Source organism: Pan troglodytes, chromosome 2 (genome assembly GCF_028858775.2).
Source record: "Pan troglodytes isolate AG18354 chromosome 2, NHGRI_mPanTro3-v2.0_pri, whole genome shotgun sequence".
In the NCBI taxonomy this organism is placed as follows: Eukaryota; Metazoa; Chordata; class Mammalia; order Primates; family Hominidae; genus Pan; species Pan troglodytes.
In genome coordinates this window covers 109,605,746-109,619,083 of record NC_086015.1, presented here as the reverse complement: position 1 = coordinate 109,619,083, position 13,338 = coordinate 109,605,746, and the positions used below count along the sequence as shown (strand labels likewise).

The 13,338-nt window shown below is 36.5% G+C and overlaps 1 long non-coding RNA gene across 1 annotated transcript; it reads left to right on the top strand.

Annotated features, from left to right (window-relative positions):
* The first annotated feature begins 8,099 nt into the window (after window positions 1-8,099).
* Window positions 8,100-9,961, top strand: LOC107970500 (uncharacterized). Its single transcript, XR_001713094.2, has 2 exons — window positions 8,100-8,460; window positions 9,696-9,961. It is a non-coding gene; the product is annotated as an uncharacterized LOC107970500 (long non-coding RNA).
* Window positions 9,962-13,338: the final 3,377 nt, after the last annotated feature.

Below are 13,338 nucleotides of genomic sequence, written 5' to 3'. Positions count from 1 at the left end.
ATATTTGCAAAATAAGGAAGAGATAGTAAAAGCTGTGTATTCTTAAACACTAGTTTCTTATGATTTCTTTAAAATGAGTAAGTCAAATTTTTTGTTGTTAATACATTTGGATTGTACACTCATCAAGTAAATTTCTCATATTCTCAAATCACTGACAAGTTACTAGAAGATATAGACAAGGATAGCGACAGGTCTCCAAACCAAATATGTAAAATTCAACAATATGTTTGACAGTTCAGCCATTTGGAATAAAACAAATTATGCTTTGGTTATAATGTGCAATAACAGGGGGTATGAAGAGACCTGCCTCTTTATGTGTTAATTATCCTGAAATTCCACCACTGGAAAAATAACTATTTATTTTAGTATTATTTGTTTTTAAAAATGAAATGAAATGGTTATGTTTGTCTATTTATTTAATTTAATAATAATTTTTGAAATATAATAAGGTAAACTCCCCTTCTGTATTATTCAGAATTGTATTAACTATTTTGGATATCTACTTTTCAGTATGAATTCCAACACAGTTTGTCATATTTTGTGAAAGAACAATCTAGTTGTGATATTGATTGTAAGCATATTGACCTTGTAGATTAATTATGAGAGTATTGACATTGTTTTCCATATCAATCTTTCCATTTACTTGCTCTGTTTATTAAGGTGTTTTTCTATTAATTTTATTGACCCTTGGTAATTTTATCCTTTTCAAAATATGGACACTTTGAGTTTACATCATCAAATGAAATATTCAATTACAACCAGATGTTTCTGACTAATACAAACTGAGATAGTTATTTAATACATTTTTCATTTGATTCTCATTTTTTAAAAAGTTTTCCTATCACATATGCACATTTACTTTTGTGCTAGAAATTTCTTGTTCAAATGAGATTTTTGGAATTGAAAGACTTTAATGATGGGAATATCATTTATCAGACCTAGTCAATTCCTAGATATTCCATGTAAACACTTACATGCTTTATTGAAAGAAAAGGTGCAGGGGATCATATTGTATCTATTCTTTTGAAACTTGCCTTTTCCCCTTAGCAATACACGATGAACCATTTTATTTTTTAACACTCGTTACATATTTGACATCATTTTAAAGGTTGCATAATATTCCATTATGAGTCCCTTGATTCTTGAAAGATTTTTGATCTTCAAAATTCCTATATTCAAATACAAAAGCCTGCAGGAGCAAAAAAGTCTTAAATCATTATCAGTATAAATTTTATCTTAGTTGTAATTAAGTTATCAGATTTTTTGTAACTGTGAAGCTGGCTAGGAATAATTCTTGGAGAATGCTACTTAAGGTAGGTGCCTAGGCAAAGGCAGAGCAGGAATAGGGGACAGGCAAGGAGGTTAGAGAAGGGAGCCAAACAGCAACAGAATTCACTTCGCTATTTCAACAAGGAGCAACTTCACTTAGAGAGAGCATAGGTAGGAGCATGGAGCTGACCTAGAAATGAAGCACTGCGGCTAAGTGATGTTACAGCAAAGTACACAGTCACCCCTGTTTCTGAATCTCTATTCAATAATTTGTTTTTTTATTTTATTTTATTATTATTATACTTTAAGTTTTAGGGTACATGTGCACAACGTGCAGGTTTGTTACATATGTATACATGTGCCATGTTAGTGTGCTGCACCCATTAACTCGTCATTTAGCATTAGGTATATCTCCTAATGCTATCCCTCCCCCCTCCCCCCACCCCACAACAGTCCCTGGTGTGTGATGTTCCCCTTCCTGTGTCCATGTGTTCTTATTGTTCATTTCCCACCTATGAGTGAGAACATGTGGTGTTTGGTTTTTTGTCCTTGTGATAGTTTGCTGAGAATGAGGGTTTCCAGCTTCATCCATGTCCCTACAAAGGGCATGAACTTATCATTTTTTATGGCTGCATAGTATTCCATGGTGTATATGTGCCACATTTTCTTAATCCAGTCTATCATTGTTGGACATTTGGGCTGGCTCCAAGTCTTTGCTATTGTGAATAGTGCCACAATAAACATACGTGTGCATGTGTCTTTATAGCAGCATGATTTATAATCCTTTGGGTATATACCCAGTAATGGGATGACTGGGTCAAATGGTATTTCTAGTTAGAAGCTGTTGAGTGTCTGAAGTGTTCTGAAACTCTTCTCCAGTTCTCAGCTTAACAATGTGAGGTGGCTTCCAGAGATACACAGATTTATCCAACTCATTCCCCTTCTCCTTACATTCTTATCTATGTGTCTTATATGTCTGGGGAAAGAAAAGTAGGAGGATGTGAACAGAGTCATAGAAGACATTGCAAAGGTCATGGTTGCTAACCTTTATTGAGCATTAATATGTGCACTTTATATGTATTAACTCACATAATTCATACACCACTTACAGCAGTGCCATGAAGTAGATGCAATAGTTATTGTATGCCATTTTATAATTAAGTTCTTAAACACAAAGCAGTCAAATAATTTATTCGAAAGCATATGCTCTCAAGTGGCAGAGCCAAGTTGCCATCTAATTTATTGCCAAGTTACCAATTAATTTATTCAACAAATAGTTGCATGTCACCTATGTTATAGGTGTTATACTAGGCACTAAGCTTAGAGTGGTGAACAACTCAAAGTTCCTGCTTTCATGGATCAAAAATTATGGTGGTCGAGGTCATCAATAAACAAATAAAACTATAAATATGTCATCTAAAGTTAAGTCGTGCTAGGTACCAAGAAGAAAATAAAGCGTGGTGTCTCAAAAAGTAAAGAAAGAAAATGCTTGAAGATGTAGACTTCAAATGCTATCAAATGCTGTGGTGTCTTATAGAGAGGGTAAAATTTAGCTTCCAAAGGAACACTGTGAAAAAGTGCACAAGTGTGAGAGACTATGTCTGTTTCAAGCCACTAAAACTATGTGGGGAATATTCCTGAGGAAGAATTTGGTGAGGAATGAGACTGGATGGTAGCCAGGGCCAGATCAAGGTGGCCTATAGATGCTGGCTACAAATTTAGGGTTTACTGTTAAAGCCAGTGAAGAAACACTGAGTATTTTTAATGAAATGATTAACAGGAAAAGAATTGCATTTTAGAAACAGCCTTTTAAGGGCCAAGAGGAGACTTGATTAGAGACCCCTGGAGATAGAACCAGTGATGACAAGTTATAGTAATCAGGGCCAGAAATAGTGAAGGTCCAAATCAATTCAGGGGCAGTGAAAACAGAGAGGAGAAAAATCTGAGTGCTATTTAAGGGTAAGAATAATAGGAGTTGGCAAATGATGTGATGTGGGTGATGAGGCAAAGAAGGAGCAAGAATGTCTTCTGGGTTTTGAAAACTACATAGATAGCAAAGCCATTCACTGACAGAGGCCGCAGCATCAACAGGAGATAATACTCGATTTCAAGGACGTGGAATTTGGAGTCACGTATAGGGTATTTGTATGAATGTGTCTAGTATAAGTATGAATTATGGAGATTTGAGCTAAGGAAAGAAATAAAGATATTGGAAATTTAAATGATATAGAAGTATATTATCAGCTAAATGTTGGTACCATCCCTAGCCAAAATTTATATGTTGAAGCCCTGGCCCCCATTGTAATAGTATTTGGAGGTGGAACCTTTGGGAGGTAATGAGGTTTAGATGAGGTCCTGAGGGTGGGGCCTTATGATAGGATTAATGCCCTTATAAGAAGAGACACCACAGAGCTTGCTCTTTCTGTGTTCTTAAGGACACAAGAAGTCAACAGTCTGCAAGCCAGGAAGAGTCCTCACCAGAACCCAACCCTGCTGATTTCTTGATCTTGGACTGCCCAGCCTCTGTAACTGTGAAAAGTAAATATCTGTTGTTTAAGCCACTCAATCTATGGTATTGTGTTATGGAAGCTGGAGCTGACCAATAATGGGTAGTTAAAACCGGGGAAGTAAATGACATCATCTAACAAAATTGTGTTAAGTAAAAAGACATGCACAAGAAAGCACAGCGAGGAACAACATTAAAAAGAAGAGAAGGCTGAAAAGTCCGTGAATAAAACCAAGTAAGAATGATCAGAGACACAATAACAAAGATTTGGAGACAGGATCCTAGGAATCACTCCCTGTCACCCAAACATAATATGCTTTGCATGGTATCACATTCCCAAAACTGTAGCATTGTCATGATTTAATATCTAGAAGCCATAGAAAAAATAAGGTCTAAAATTTGATAAAACAAAAACATGACAATTTAGGAAATTAGCTTTGTTAAATGTAAAATATGTTTAATTTGATCTTTGATGTTATAAACATTCAAAGTTTTACATCAGGGTAAACCAAAAATAGTGAAATGCTATGAGTGCATTCACTTGGAGACATTTATCTCTAATTTTTCATATTGTATCCCATCCCACATTATTTGTTTTGCTTGATGCCTCTGCAGAGTGGAAGGTGAAAAGTCAGTAGCAAACTGTTTTGGAAACTAGAGAAAAAAGCACTTCAGAAAGAAAATACAATCAATATTTTCAAATGCCGTAAAAAGTTTTATGGAAAGTATTGAAAAGTAGCCATTAGATGTAATACTGAAAGGGCATTAGTAGCCTTATAAAGAGCTGTTTCAGTAATGTCCTGGGGGGAAGACATAATCTGTAGAGCAATGAAATTAAAATAGATTCAGTAATAATTTAGTTGTGAAATACTGTAGACACTGATACAGAGAATGTAGACAAAAATATCCAAGTATCAACCAAAAAGAGTGAAAAGAAGCAATAGATAGAGAAAGATGAAGGAATAAAAATGTTTTTTTCATCTTTTTTTAATATTAGAGTAACTAGTGTATATTTATATGCTGAAAGGAAACGAAGAAAAAAGTGCTGAGGGCTGAAGCTGGCAGGCCCTGCCAGGTGAGGAACAGTGAAGACAGGGCCACAGTCTGTCTACTCCAAAAGAAACTATCAGCAGAGTAAACAGCCTACAGAATGGCAGAAAATATCTTCAAACTATACATCTAACGAAGGTCTAATGTCCTGAATCTATAAAAAAACTTAAGCAATTCAACAAGCAAAACAGAACCCCATTAAAAGGTAGGCAAAGGATATGAACAGATGCTTCTCAAAAGATGACATACCTGCAGCCAACAAACATGAAAAATGCTCAGCATTACTAATCATCAAATAAGTGCAAATCAAAACCACAATGAGGTACCATCTCACACCAGAGTTGTTATTATTAAAAAGTCAAAAAATAACCGATGCTGGTGAGGCTACATTGGAAAAGAGATCCTTATACACTCTTGGCAGAAATGGAAATTAATTCACTCACTTTGGCAGGCAGTTTGGAGATTTCTCAAAGAACTCAAAACACAACTACCATTTGGCCTAGCAATCCCATTGCTGGGTATATACCCAAAGGAAAATAATTCTTTCTACCCAAAAAGTACATGCATTTGTATGCTCATTGCAGAATTATCCACAGTAGCAAATACTTGGAATCAACTAGATGTCCATCAATGGTGGATTGGATTAAGGAAGTATGGTACATATATACCATGCAATTCTATACAGCCACTTAAAAAGAATGAAATTGTGTTATTTTCAGCAACATGTATGCAGCTAGAGGCCTTTATCCAAAGCAAATTAACACAGGACCAGAAAACCAAACACCGCATGTTCTCACTTATAAATGAGAGCTAAGTATTGGGTACACATGGACATAAATATAAGAAAAATAGATAATGGAGACTACTAGAGTGGGGAGAAAGGGAGGGGAGCAATGGCTGAAAAACTGTTGGGTACTGTTTTACTACCTGGTTGACAGAATTAACTGTACCCCAAACCTCAGTATCATGCGATATACCCAGGTAACAAACCTGCAAATGTACCATTTGAATTTAAAATAAAAGTTGAAATTATTTAAAAAACAGAAAAAAAAAAACCACTAGTGAAAGGAACAGCATGAGAAAGAGGATATTTATCTGAGAGACGGCTTAGCAGATAGGGTGTTAGAACTCATTGAGAAAGTAAAGGGTTAAAACTTTGGTTGCTAGAGGGTCAGGATATATTGAATGCTGAGGAAATAATTCATGAATTTTTTCCAGGACCAGATACAGGCCCAGAATTTTAACGGATATTTTCTCACCTAATTGTTTTTATTTTCCTCCATGCAGAAAAAGGATAGGTGAAGACTTAGTTTAACAGTGAGTAAGGGCATGTGTGGAATAGGGTTATTGAGAAGGTTGAAAAAGCTGTCTGGGTACATGAGTGATGGAGCTAACTAGAGCCACTGTGGCAAGCAGAATTCCAAATATAGCTTCCTTATGATTTCTTTGCTCTGGTTATAAACTCAAATATGAATCTTGGTACTACCGTGAAGGGATTTTGTAGATATAATTAAAGTCCAAGTCAGTTAACCTTAAGATATGGAGATTATTTGAATGGGCCTGGTTTAATGAGATAAGCCTTTGAAAACTAGAGAGTTTTCTGAGCTGGTGGCAGAAGAGGAAGTCACAGATATCTGAAAGCATGAGAAAGTTTCAGCATGTCATTACTGACTGTGCAGATGAAAGGGGCCACATGAAGAGAAATGCAGGTGATCTCTAAAAGCTGAGTCACTTCAAGCAAATAGCCAGCAAGAAAGTGAGGTTTCAGTCCTATAACTGCCACCAGCAGGCTTCTTCGAACAATTTGAATAAACTTGGAAGCATTTTTTTTTCTCAAAGCCTTTAGTTCAGAAACCAGGTTGGGCTTTATGAGACTCTAAGCAGAGAACTCAACCAAGCCAGCCTGAACTTCTAATGACCAGAACTATGAGATAATACGTGGGTACTGTTTTTAGTGATTAAGTTTGTAGTAATTCATTACAAAGTTTGTAGTAATTCACTACACAACAATAAATAACTAACGCAGCCATATTATGGTGTTTCTAAGATGAAGTTGAGGTCCATAGATCTATATTTATCTCAGAAAAATGGTTTTATCTGGGATCCCTCATCCGCAAATCAGTAACAGTGGGGAGCTGGATTGATTCAGACTTTAAGAAGTGGAGTAAGTGGAAAGAAAGCAGGACAAGGTGAAGAGGTCAAGAAACACTACAATGATGGAGTTTGATTTGATGCTGGCTAGAGAAAGAATACGAGTTAAAAGTGAAATGGTATAGAGTAAAGGAGAATGACATTTTAAAGGACTTTTGCTCCATAAATCAGTCTATGTTCAGAGCAGGATAATGAGAGTGAGAATTCTGGGAAAAAGAAAAAACAGAGTGCTTACTACTCTTCAAGATTTCAGAAATGAAACAATTTTTTGTGTGGCTATAGATTTAAAAAGCTGGTGAAGAGTAGAGGGGAGGTGGCCTGGGCTTATGAAGTTAAAACATCACAAGGCTTACATGCTGTAAGACAAGGATCCTAAAGTCTCCTGGTGGTTAGGGAAGAAGACAATGGTACAAGTGCTGAAGTGGTGAAGAATATTTCTAGCTTCAGGAAAGAAGGTGGCATAGCCTAATGACATGACTTTAAAAGAAAAAAATTTATTGGAAAAATGAAAGAGTAGTGATTTATACATGGTATAGGAAGCTGGAAAGGTGGTGTTTCTAACTTTGGGCTTTTAGATGAATGAGACAGAGAAGAAGGAGTAGCCTCTACTCAAGAGTATTACCGGAAAAGAATGTCGTCCTCAAAAGAGACTTGGGTTTCATTTAACACAAGAAATGAAGGAAAGTATTCTATGAAGCGTGTGAGGGTATTATAGAAAAAAGGCTTCAGAAGGCTAGAAGAAAATTAAATGTAAAATTAAATGGTATTCAAAATGCTTTTCCTTTTATAAGCAAATTTATGTAAATTGTCATTTCAAAGGAAAGAAGGATGGAAAGTAGGAGAGAGAGAGAGAAGGAAGAAAAGAAAGAAAGAAAATACCCAAACTTTTGACTTGGAATTAGTAATAATCCAAATGGAAAATAATTTTGCAGTAGATCCCTTCAGATATAGACAAAGACAAACTTGCCGTGGTAGTTTTAAAATATGTCCATAAATTATTTGATACTCCTTTCTTGAAAAGGTAGAAACTCAGTCTCACTCCACTTGGGCATGAGCTACACTTAATGACTTGTTCCTAAGAAATAATCTATGGCAGACGTAATGATGCATGACTTCTAAGACTATGACATAATAGAAGGCATTGTGGCTTCTTTTATTGTTTTTGCTCTTCTGAAAGAAGCAAGGCGCATCTTACATGGCAGCAGGAGAGAAAAGAGGGAGGAGGGACCTACCAAACACTTTTCTGTTGTTCTGGAAGAACACTTCTTGTTTGTTTTCACTTGTTTTGGAAGAAGACGGCTGCCATATCATGAGGACACTCAAGAAACCCTGTGAAGAGGTTTCTGTGTTGAGAAACTGAGGCCTCCAACCAGCAGCCATGTGAGCAAGCCATCTTTGAATCCAATCCTGTAGCCCAAATTAAGTTCCCAGATGGGTGCAGTCATAGCCAACAGCTTGAATCCAACACCAGGAGAGAAACAAAGGTACAAACACCCAGCTAAACTGCTTTCAAATTCTTAACACAAAAATTTAAGCATGGCTATAGATATCAAAAACAGCTTCAGATAATTACATTTGTTCTAATCTTTAAGTTTGGGGTTGTTACAAAGCAATAGATAACTAATACAGTCGAAAAAGGTACAGTGATACTTCCTGGTGTCCAAAGTCAGTGCACCCTTGGGAGGAAAAAAAATCCACGGGCCAATTAGTCTGTGTATCCAACAAAATCATTAAGAAGGTTATTCCTCATCAAATCTCATCTTTGAATGATGACTTCTAAAGCTCTCCACTCACCACAATCTGCCGATCAAATCTGTATCACTGGCACACTATACAGAACTCCACTGCTAAATTTATCTTCTCATTAGGTCAGTCTTGTAAATGTGCTTATCAATTTATAATGGCTCATTGTAGCCTCTTGCACTGAGTTTCAACATTTCTTTCTGATTGAAAGCCTCTCAATTTCTAATGCCCTCTCAACCCATCTTGGCCTGTTTAGATTTATTTTCTATTATTTCTAATACTAATCCTATAAACCAACACAGGCCACCAGATTGACATATCAAGGCTTTTGTCAATTCTATCCCACCCATATCTCCTGTTCTAGCTCATTCAACCAACCCTACTAACATCTATGACTGAGCTATTCCTCAAGGCTCACCTCAAGTTCCTGTTTCTTCAGAAGACTTTTCCAACAACGTCTATCCAGAAAAATCTCTCAAGTCAAATTTCTATTTCATTTAGTAATGGTGTATTACAAAACAATAATAACACATAATTGGATACTGTCCTGCCTCTAGTGGTTTGTACTGTACCACTTGACATTTAACTATGTCAATCAGTGCAATGATGCACTGGCATATACTGTATTGCTTTGTTCACACATTGTTTCACAGGTGTCTGTTCCCTAATTATATTATAAATTCTTTTACTGAGAGTGATAAAACACACTTTTCTTCTCTATATTTTCCACATCATCTCAGTTAGGTATATATAAGTCAAGCAATTGCTATGCTGTTACTCTATATTGGGCATTTCAGAGACTATTATTTTTCTCTTCTGTGCCAAGGAACAGAACTAAACATTTTTCAAACTCCTTGCATTTAGATGGGGCTCTGTAACTCACTTCTGGCCAGTAGAAGCAATATATGCCACTTCCAGATATGGTTTATGAAAACCTCACACACAAAACTTTTTACTCTGTCTTCTATTTTTGCAGCAATCTGAAAGGTCATTTAAAGGTGATATGGCATCAAGAACTGCATCTCTGAGTCACCACTTAGAGGAAACACACCCTGCAATGTCACCCAAGCATCTGCCTTCCCAGTAATATCTGCACTGGATTAATCTGTGGGCAAGAAGGGAACTTTTATTCTGTAAAGCTCCTGAGATTTTGATGTTATTTGTTACAGCTGTTAGCAACAGTTATTTCATTCAGAGATGGAACATGAAAATAAATAAGGCCCTACACTTGAGGAACTCAAAGTGTAGTTAGGTAATTGGGTTTAAAGAAAAAAAATATGTTTTAAGGTTTCCTGTTTCTAAACTCTAATTTACCATTCTAGTAACCTGAGTAATTCTCAAAATAGAAAAAAACCACAATCAATGATTTTTGTATATTTGTTTTATGGCAAATGTGGTCCTACATATCAATCAGAACTACACATGTACCCCAAAAATTGATACACGTAGTCATTAAGCTTTATTAAAATTTATCAGTAGAAATATTTGTTTTTATTTGGTAAATGTGACTTGATTTCACCATAAAAAATCAAATAGTATTTTCATGTTTATTAACATTCATATAAATGCCTATCTGTGTAAATGTGCTCTTGCCTTGCTATAAAAAAAATACATGAGACTGGGAAATTTATAAAAAGAGGTTGAATTGGCTCACAGTTCTGCAGGCTGTACTAGCATGGTTCTAACATCTGCTTCTGGTGAGGGCCTCAGGAGGCTTACAGTCATGGTGGAAGGAAAGGGAAGCCAGCATATCTCATGGTGAAGGGAACAAGAGAGAGAAGGGAGAGGTCCCAGACTTTTAAACAACCAGATCTAAGTGAGTGAGAACTCAGTTATTACCAAGGGAATGGTGCTTAGTTATTCATGAGGAATCTACCTCCATGATCCAATCACCTCCCACCAGACCTCACCTCCAATATTGGGAATCATATTGCAACATGAGATTTGGAGGGGACACACATCCAAACCACGCTATCCGTGTATACATAGTATGTTGTGAAAATAAAGTAAATGATACTGCAGAACACAGGTTTTCATGGTGATTTTCCTATTCTGTTAACTGTCTATTTATATTAAATGATTATGTAGCAAATGATTTGGCTTGTAAAAATATTAAGTATTGTATTAGTCCATTTTCACACTACTATAAATAACTGCCTGAAACGGGGTAATTTATGAAGGAAAGAGGTTTAATTGACTCATAGTTCTGCATGTCTGGGGAGGCCTCAGGAAACTTACAATTTTGGTGGGAGGTGAAGGGGAAGCAAGGCGCATCTGACATGGCAGCAGGAGAGAAAGAGAGGGAGGAGGGACCTACCAAACACTTTTAAACCATCAGTTTTCATGAGAAGTCACTCTCTATCATGAGAATAGCTAGGGGAAACCCACCCCCATGATCCAATCACCTCCACCAGGTCCATCACTCAACATGTAGGGATTACAATTTGAGATGAGATACAGGTGGGGACACAGAGCCAGACCATACTAAGTATTGTTAGTGTGAAGCAGTGTTCTGAAGTCAAACTTTTTGGAGTATATTTTATATGCTTTCATTTTTTGGAAACTTAAAATCAATTTGAAATGGGTCCTCTTATTCATGTCAGCTTAATGGTGATGAGGGCAGAACCCACAAATTAAATTTGTCCTTGGTCAGTAGGAAGAAAGTGAAACAGGGGTGTTTGAGATGCAGTACACACCTGCTGTGTGCTAGCATACAGTTGTCATGGGTCTTTCACTGGGGAAAAAAAAGACCAAGATTTTTATTGTAACCTTGAATTATCATCACCTGTGGTATTGGTGGCTTATCTACCTGTAAGAACACTTATTAATTTTAGGTAGAAATAATTATTATATTTATTAAGAGTCAGGAAAGCATAATTTTACTCTCTTCTGTCAGAGAAACCTAACATATTCTTTAAAAGGTGATCTTCAATTGTGCAACACATTTAATCTTTGTGTCACGATGATATTTCCATGTCATAGATTTAGTTTTGACAGTGCAATTTAATAATCTATAAGAATGTATCAGATTTTGTGTAAATTGTAGGCTATATGATCAATGTAAGCAATTTAAAATAATGTTTTACTGTGATCCTGGTTTTAATTGCTATGTTTTTCTTTTGACTCAATTCTCATTCTTTTGGCTTTTCAATCTCTTTTCTGAAAGACCTACTATCTTTTATAGTCTAGTGTCTCATTTTCATGTTCTAACATTCGTTGATGTGTTCTATAGTCCTCTAATTGTAAAAGTACTATATATGTGTGTATGTGTGTGTTTATGTACATACACACATATGTGGTGCTTTTCGTTTTTGTAATTTTATTTGTCCTAAATATCCTTATATTTCATAAATATTTAGTGTGTCCTCTATTTGCTGGTCAATGTGCCAGGTAATTGGATATCCAAGATGAACAATACTGACTTTCTTTGATTCCACAGAACATACCATCTAGAGGAAGAATAGTCACTAAAAAATTACATTAATAAATATAACTGAGCTTTATGATGCTATGATTATATCTCAAGGAGGCATTTTATTTGACCTAGCTAGCGAAATCAGAGAAGAGCTTTCCTGAGGATATGTGTAAGTTATCTGAAGAACGGGCAAGAGCATTTTGGAAAACTGTAGCAACAAGTATAAAATCCTGTGGCAGGGCTGAGGAAGGTACCCTGGAGTTTCTGAAAGAAAGAAACTGAGATAAGAACAGAGAGTAGAGTAAATTTCAATATGAGTTGATATCAGAGCTGTCAGCTGGGGTCAGGCCAGGCAGGATACTACAGACCATGTCAAGAAACTTAGTCTCTATCCTTAGAGCAATAGTAAGCCATTGAATAGTTTCAAGAGTGGGGTGGTATAGTCAAGATTCCATTAGGAAGAAAATATATCTGGGGAGGTAGGGGAGGGAGCAAATACAAAGGTACCATCTCCCTGTCCAAATTACTAGTCATCCCTTTCTGCAGCAGGCTATAATCACCTCACCGATATGAATAAAAATCTTTACTTGACTCTGGCCTCTATTATCATCCAAGCATCTCATAAATGAAAACCTAACTGGGTATCAGGCTCCCAGCTGGTATCCGTGTAATAGGAAGTGGGTAGGGAGCAGCACGTCCCAGTGAATTGAAGAATGGTAAGTTCCCTCAAGAGAGCTATGGATCATTGACTGAAAGTTAATGTTAAGCTGCCCTCATGCCTGGAAGCAGGTGCATTAGCAAGGCCTCATTCCTGAGCTTTCTCTGGTTGTTTCAAACCCTGCTGAGCTGATGAAAATGAAGTCCTTAATTTCAACTATGGTCATTAACCGCCTGCTTTGTGTTTCTACAAATCATTAACATGTCATTTGTGTTCACTTTAAAGATAGGCTTTGTGTTCAGGGAGCTGGGGCTTCAGGGCAATGGAGATCAAGGATTGAAGGGGAAAACGCATGACAAATCGCAAGGACAAGGCTGTGCTGGTCACCTGGTACAAAAATATATATAATCTCCGTCTGAATAATGCAGATGGCACTGGGATTACCTCTTGAATTGTGAAGAAGAGAAGCAACAACATTTACTAGGAGGAAGCATAGTTGTAATAGCTGAAAGTCACCACTATATCCCGTAGCCATGGCATAGCGCA